At 38.1% G+C, this 8,164-nt stretch overlaps 1 long non-coding RNA gene across 1 annotated transcript; it reads left to right on the top strand.

The window, feature by feature from the left end:
- Positions 1-1,959: 1,959 nt before the first annotated feature.
- LOC121393327 lies at positions 1,960-5,544 on the top strand. The gene is made up of 3 exons (XR_005960983.1): positions 1,960-2,451; positions 4,339-4,440; positions 4,531-5,544. It is a non-coding gene; the product is annotated as an uncharacterized LOC121393327 (long non-coding RNA).
- The last annotated feature ends 2,620 nt before the right edge of the window (positions 5,545-8,164 follow it).

Raw genomic sequence — 8,164 nt, 5'->3', positions numbered from 1 at the left:
ATCATTCATGATGATTATATAAGGATACAGATGTGTGGGAGGTGAGCTGAATTATCCATAAAAGCAAATTGGCTTTTAACGTTGTATTTACATGACACCTAGCAGCTTTTGCTTGCATTAAGATGAATAAAATCCCCACCCTCCGCCTTCTCCCTCCTGTTTTTTTGTAAGACTCGGGGGATGGGAACATCTTACAAGTGAAACTTATGTGCTTTTTTTTGGATGCAAAGCACTTGATATAACTTAAAAACACAACCTTGCTCTGTCCTGTAATGCCAATTAGTCCTGTAGTTAAAATTGCTAATCAAAGACGGGGCTCCTAAATTAATCACCTAATAGCACTTAAACTGCATCCAGATTAACAAATCTATCCCTATGCCGAGTACCTAGATTTGCTTTCAGTTACACTGCATGTGAACGAAATTAATTTATATAAATACCTTGTAAAATCTGTATGATTTTACAAGTGTGTGTGTGTGTGTGTGTATAAATATATATACATATGCATAAGGATGAAGCTTGCATGTAATGTGCAGAGGTTAATTTTACAGCAAGTGCAGATCCATCCTCCTGTATGTTCATTTGCAGTGTAATTGTTAGTTTTGGTGATAAGTGAAAAATGTCCTTCTTTCATTTAGACCTGAAGAGGGCAGTCCTTCCCCACAAATGATAAAGGCAGTCCTGCAGTGGCTTCAGACTTTGATTTTAGCCCAGGAATGCACTGTATTGTAAGACTAGGCAAGTGTGCTTAATTACTATATATTAACACAAAAAAAGGTCCGATAAACTCTTTGATTTGTATTAAGGCTTTATTTCCATTCATACGTTACATTTCTTATTCTAATGGGAATGCCAGGTTCCCCCTGCCCCTCCCCCCCAAAGAAAATCTAATAAATCGGAATTGATACATGTATATTATTTATGCTATATTGCCATATAAACATTAGCTACTCATAGCAAGCCCTTGCCTTGTTAATTCATTTACGAGCGCCATCCAAAGTGTGTGTAAAGTTGTCGGAGCAGTGTAGGCACAACGATCAGACGGGTTTCAGCACCAAAGTGTCGGACAGTTCCCTGTTCGCTGATTGTGCGCATTGGCATCGCTGTATCTCCATTCTGCGCTTCATACTTAGGATTCAAAGTAACAATCGCTTCTCCCCATTCACATGCACCGATCTCTTATTTGTCTTAAAGCAATCGCTGAGTTTCCTTATACAGCAAATGGGAAATGATGTTGCTGCCCCAAGCCATTGTATAGTGTTAGTCCTGTGTATCGTGTATAGTGTTAGTCCTGTGTATAGTGTTAGTCCTGTGTATAATGTATAGTGTTAGTCCTGTGTATAGTGTATAGTGTATAGTGTTAGTCCTGTGTATAGTGTTAGTCCTGTGTATAGTGTATAGTGTTAGTCCTGTGTATAGTGTTAGTCTTGTGTATAGTGTATAGTGTTAGTCCTGTGTATAGTATATAGTGTATAGTATTAGTCCTTTTTTAGTGTTAGTCCTGTGTATAGTGTATAGTGTTAGTCCTGTGTATAGTGTATAGTGTATAGTGTTAGTCCTGTGTATAGTGTTAGTCCTGTGTATAGTGTTAGTCCTGTGTATAGTGTAAATCCTGATAAGCTTTAAGCAGGCACGGATTTGAAAGACTGCGATGATGGATTTTATTGTACAAAGCACCGCAGATGATTTTCCATGAGTAACGTGGAGTTGGCTCGGGTCTTTGCTTATTATGTATAATCATGTGGGTGTAAAAGTATGTTTTATTCTCACTACTGTGTATTATTGTGCTTGTGGAATCACAGCAGCCCCACGGCTAAAATGTCACTCTTGCTATGGTCGGAATCCGTATAGTCCAAGCCATATTCTGACTTTTTTTTTTCTCCCATTAAATGCATGTTCCTATAGTCCCACAAGGCATTGGTCCTTTCCCATTGGGAAGTGATGAATAAAAGGCAATGAAGCCTCCACGTCAGATGTTCCTCAATGAATCCACCATTAGCAGGTTTGGGATCCACTGCTGGATGCTTAAGAGAAGCTCGTGTAACTGGATTTCTGTCCACAGCCAATTAGGCTCAGCTTTAAAAAAAACCCACAAACAAATGAACTCTTTGCAGCCCTGTGCTGGGAGCTGTCAGGATTTTTACGTGTTCAGATGTGGAGGTTGAGGGGGAAGTGGCAGCAGCAGCAGCAGCAGATGGTGCAGATCAGATCGATGCGATCGCTATTGCTGGTTTTGCTCTCTCTCTCTTGTTTCCCTGTGGTTGCTGCTGGAGCTGAGGGCGATGGCTGACTCTGAGAGCGCTAAGGCACTAGCCGTCAGGGAACGAATGTGTTTGGGGACCTGAATCAGCAGGATATTCTTGATTTTCACAACACTGTTTCCATTTATCCAGCTCACACAAGCGAGGAACAGCTGCATTTGCGTCCAGCTACTGGACTGGGAAGTTAAAGGTAAGCAGCCGTGGCTTTCACACAGACATTATTAGCACAACGCCATCTCCATTTCTGTCTATATTGGCAAGACCGGGGCGGTTGCAGTGAGTGTCATGGAAAGAAGAGATCAATACCCCCCCCCCCCATTTCACGGAGAAGCTCCTATTTTTCATACACATATACTACAATTGTATTCCTTGCTATTCTGATTATTGCAGTGACAGTGCTGGGGACTGGCAGGTGTACATATCCCCAAGCTGTAGCTGACACACACACACAGCGACTTGCACTGACAATCGCAGCGTCGCATCCTGCACAAGGGGAAATCGCTTTCTTATACAGACTTTGTTTAAGGGAAAACGCTAAAGGAAACGTTGCCTTTAGGGAAGAAAGGTAAAAGGATGTCCCTTGGCTTAATGATTTTCTGCAATTAAAGAGAGCTCTTTTTTTTTGAGTAACACAGAGCGAGGCTTTGGAAAGGTGGGGCACTGTTTTTATCTCTGCTGGCTTCCATCGAGGTGGACTTTTTTCCAGCTGTGGATTGGTGCTGAGATTGGGGAATTGGATCTTGCACGTTACTACTTCTAATTCAAGTCCAACAGAGGGAGAGAGAGAGAGAGAAAATAAAAAAAAAATCACTTTCCTAAAGGCTCACTCCACTATTCTTTAAGGCAGACGGGGAGGTGTGAAGCTGTACAAAGCCAGGGGACTGACCTTAGCCAAAATTGGGTTTCAGCAGCTATACAATGTGAGGGTGGGTATAGCTTTCCTGTCTTGTAGTCTATAAGGGAACAAAGAACTAAATTGGACGTCGAGTCAGCCAGAACGAGCATATTATGGGAGATGCCACCAAACTGAGAGCTGTCCACAGGCAGGTGCTGAACCCTTTCAACCATATTTCTATCTTCCATGATCTGTCCTGGGGTGGTGTAACACGAGTTCAGCACTAGTACCATTATTAGCTTTTCTGTACTGGGCATAGTGCGTTTTTCTGTGTTTAAAAGTGAAACCAAACTGGATAATTCATTTATACAATACATTTTCAGATTTCAGAATAATTAAAAAAACAAACAAACTACAGTGTCTCTTTTTCAATGGCGTTAATCTATAGCTTCTCCTGGGAACACTTCAGAAAATAAAAAAGTAAGGCATTTATTTACCTATGAATGGACCATCCCCTAGGACACAATGTGAATACGGTGAAAGTGATATAAAGAAATACATATATTCGAATGATGGATTTGATGCCATATCCATAGAAAAGGGCACCTCTCATGTCATGTCACGTGCAGAATTTTTCAGTGACAAAATATATGTAGGTGTCGGTTTGAGTGCAACGTGTGTGTGTGTATATGTGTATATACAAACATGCACACCTTCTATATTTTTAGTGTATAGCCAAAGAAAGATTGTTTATTGTTCCACATCCATTTTTCTGCAGGAGCTTTCTCTGTGTAGTTTGTACGGTCGACTCTCGGCTTCTGTGCACCTTACTGCTATTAGGGATATCAATAGCAAATCTTAAAACAAAGCTTCTTGGTAAAAGCCACCTTTCATAGCAGATGATCCGGCTTTAAAGTACTGCCTTGCATATCTCTTAATCCACTTACACATTTGAAAGAGCTTACCCTGACTATTCCAAAAACTATAATTCCGAACATTAAAATTCAGCTCGTATAATCTATGTACATGCTGTACTGCAGGGCATTGTCAGGCAAACTTCATATGGATTCTGTGTATGAGGTGATAAGAACTGCACCCTCTAAGCAGATCCTAAGTAGAACACAAATATTAATCCATCCATAGGCATAAAATCTGGTGGAATAGAAGGGTCTATTCCTTGTGTCAAGCAGAATCCATTATGCAAAATGCTTACACTTAACTATTTATGCATTTTTCTTACAGGGATTCACTGTGCTCTTGGACATCCAATTGAACAGACTAGAGCTGGGGGCGTACATCAAGGGTTATTTTGCAAGAAGGAAAGAAGACATGGGAAGAGACAAGGTACATTGCACGTAAACTCTCTTGTGGTGTGTAGATACACAACATCTCCATTGCATTAAAACACTGCATGGTTTTCTGCTATTCTTTCAGGACTTGGAACAAAGACATTTTGGACTTGGGTTTTGAATTTCCATGACCTATTTGGATTCCATTCTTCTGATTTATGGCTGTGGATTTATTGCCCAGTGTGCTGTTGCTCTGTGGCTCTCTTCGGTGACGGGTATTCTTGGGTGGATAATACGGATTACGTTGTTATTGCTTAAGAATACGCGTAGTTGAGGAGAGTATCTTCAGCAAAGGAAGCTCTATGTCTCCAGCACCAAGGGAGCCCCTACTCTGGTGGCCAAGGTAGCACATTTTCATACATTACTGATATATATGTGATTTTAACAAAAACTCTGCTTCATACATGTTTCAGCTGAGGGCATTTTAAACGGGTAGTGTATTGTATTCTCCCTTTTAAACTTCAGCTGAAAGCAAGTAACACTGTTCTTTTTTTTTTTTTTAATTTCTTTTTTATATATTTTTTTCCTTTGTTTTATGGAATAGTGTGGCAGACACTGTTGATATTTATGCATGTTGATATCAGTTTTTTTAAAGAGTACAATTTTAAAATGTAAAAACCTTGGAGGCCTCTTGTGTAAGCTTGATTTTGTGGATGAATAATGCATAGCTTCAGATTTACACCAAGGCAACGCCTTAAAATGCTGACAACCAGGATCCTCTGGGAGTCAAGTGACATATAATCCTTCTATGGTTGGGGAATTTGCAATGGGATCTTGCTCTGTGGCCTCTGTCTTTGCCCAGGGCCTAATCTCTGCCCTACATTTATTACCCTTTGCCGTTGCATCTGGATCCCTCACTCCTTTACTGGCACACAAAACAGGTCCCGCTGGAGGTGTCAGACCTGCATCCTGCAGTGTAGACTGCTTTATTTTGCCTGCTGGCATTGTGGGGGTTAACATTGCTGTGTTGCACTGGTCGAAAAGATGTTGGGTTGTGTTTGGTCGAACCATGGATTTCAAATTGCCATTCTTAAACTATTGGAAATCTTTGTAACACGTTAATGTCACTCCAGGTGGCCAATAAATGCTTTGATACTTTCGAGAACAATCAAGTGCCTTTTCTTTGACATACTAAAGATTTATTTTGCAGTTTGTGTGTGTGTGTGTTAAAATGTGTGTTTTCACTGCTTAAAATATTAGATTCATTTTTGACTTATCAACATAAAGCAAATGATGGACTAATTCCTGATGAGACATATGGGGAATAGGAAATACTGCAAATATGCACTTCTTTACTGAACAATGCATTACAGGCAAATATAACTGCTATCTATCTATCTATCTATCTATCTATCTATCTATCTATCTATCTATCTATCTATCTATCTATCTATCTTTCTTTCTATCTATCTATCTATCTATCTATCTATCTATCTATCTATCTATCTATCTATCTATCTATCTATCTATCTATCTATCTATCTATCTATCTATCTATCTATCTGCTTTCTGCAACATCATATTACACATTTTTTTTTATTTTTAAAAGAGAAATGAGCTTCTGTTGCCTGAAGCTTCACACTGAATATGCACATAGAATGTCTGGTTTTATATTTTTATTTTTTACATTAACCCATTGTAGCTATTTTTTTTACATTCCATTTAGACAATGTTCCCAGAACCTCATCATCACCCAAATGTGTAAAGGTATATGTTTACATTTATGTTTTATTCTTTAACAATAAGGCATATTTGACTAGTTCCATTACACAAGAGTTCATGGTAACTAGAAGTTATAAATAAGGATGACAATATTTTAAAATATGATATTGCTATGGTCGCAGTGTATTTTAGAATTGATATCTAGTGTACGTTACTAGAGTTAAGAGGTGAGACACGAGGATTCATGTTTCACTTTCTCGGAATTATAGCAACTGTACCGCCAGTTCAATACGACCATATATTTTGCTCCGAAAAGTCAGTTTTATTGGTTACAATTTTATTTTTTAAGGACACCATTGCATTGTTCTCTCTGAGTGTATAGAATTGGCCAGCAGCCCCATGCTCTTTTTGCAGTTTAGAATGCTATAGTGCTTCCATGGAATTCTAAAATCCCTAAGAATAAAGTTACAGAAATAAAAAGGTTAGATTTAAATGTATATTATGTATGTACAAATGAAAAAGAGTGTGGATATTATAACGTAGGCCTCACCCTGAATACAGTCAGGAAAGAATTCTTAGAATGTCATAACTGCATTCTGCTCATTTATACACTTACAGTAATAAATAACATGGATCATAAGAATAAAAGCACATGTGAGCAGACTTATCATGAACAGATTTATAAATGGAGACTATGATTATACACACACAACAGTGTATTAGGCAATTATCCCTGTATGGTGTACAAAATGAAGGAGGCATAATTGATACAAATAGGTTATTTTATACTACAGTTCTGCCTTTATGTAGGACTGAAAACATATTAAAACAAAATTATCACTGTCCCTGAAAAGTTGATAGTTAAAGTTGGGAGCCATGGTCTTATCGGTTTTGTAAGATTAAACCAACGTAGACTAGCGTAATCTTTCTTCCATTAAGGTATTTTTCACTAAAGAATAACAAATGAAAATTTATGAAGGACCATCTGTTAACAACACAGCACTGAAGGTACTAAGGGCAATGCTTTATGCAACTGTCAAATTTTGGTCATGCATTGATGGAGTCTATGAGGTGCATATACTCTGATTTACTATGGATTATGCTTTTTTGTTATGCGTCTCAATGAACACAGTTGTGATTAATGGTTTCGCAGTTACTGAAGGATCCCACTACAAACCAATACACACAAGCAGGAGTGTGAAACAGGAACATGCTTTAATGTCAGGTTATATTAGATTTCATCAAAGCACTAAGACTCATCAACATGCAGGTTTCTGTCACTTTACATAATTTATCAGATGTTGTACAAAGTGTTAAGTTCTAGAGTCTAGAGAAAAATGAAATCAGTGTAAGTATATTGTTCCTCTATCCCCGCCTAAAAAGGTTAATAAAACATTAAGCATTAGTTCCTTCAATACATGAAATATATATTTAATACCGAGTATTTCATTTGCCCTATGTTCAATATTTTACATCCAGACTGTTTTCCATTTAGAAACCATTTTGCATTCACAGAACATTTTTTTTAAATGAAATGCAAATATGTTGATTATTCTTTTTCATTTCACTGAATGGCAATGAATGGCCCTTACATTACACAGGGCCCCACCCGCATGGCTGATTCTTCACTATTCTGTGCTACTGTTTTCTCAGCCTGGATTTACATTTTTAGACTCACTTTTTTTCATGCAAGCCATAGATTTCAAACAAACATATTACGTTATCATCAGATGCATGTGTTATATATTATAAACTAAATGTGTATGTAGCTGTTAATGAAAAACGTACATTTTCATATATATTTCATTAAGTAAAATAAAACAAAGAGATGTTCCCTGGGTGCTTCAGGCCGGCATTTGCTCAGAGGACGGTCTAACACCGCTAAACACACACACTTACTTTCCTCTTCATTTAAAATGAGGCTGTTATTGAATTTTGAACAAATATTAAGTAGTGTGTAAAGCATTTATGCCATTTTGCAGCTGAAAAATGGCCAAATGAAGCAAATACAAACTGGGTTTTTATTGTGGCACCTTTAAGACCCAATCTCTGATTAG

This window comes from Xenopus laevis, chromosome 4S, assembly GCF_017654675.1.
Source record: "Xenopus laevis strain J_2021 chromosome 4S, Xenopus_laevis_v10.1, whole genome shotgun sequence".
Classification (NCBI taxonomy): Eukaryota; Metazoa; Chordata; class Amphibia; order Anura; family Pipidae; genus Xenopus; species Xenopus laevis.
Note: the sequence above shows the minus strand (reverse complement) of the source record. Positions and strands in the feature narration are given on the sequence as shown.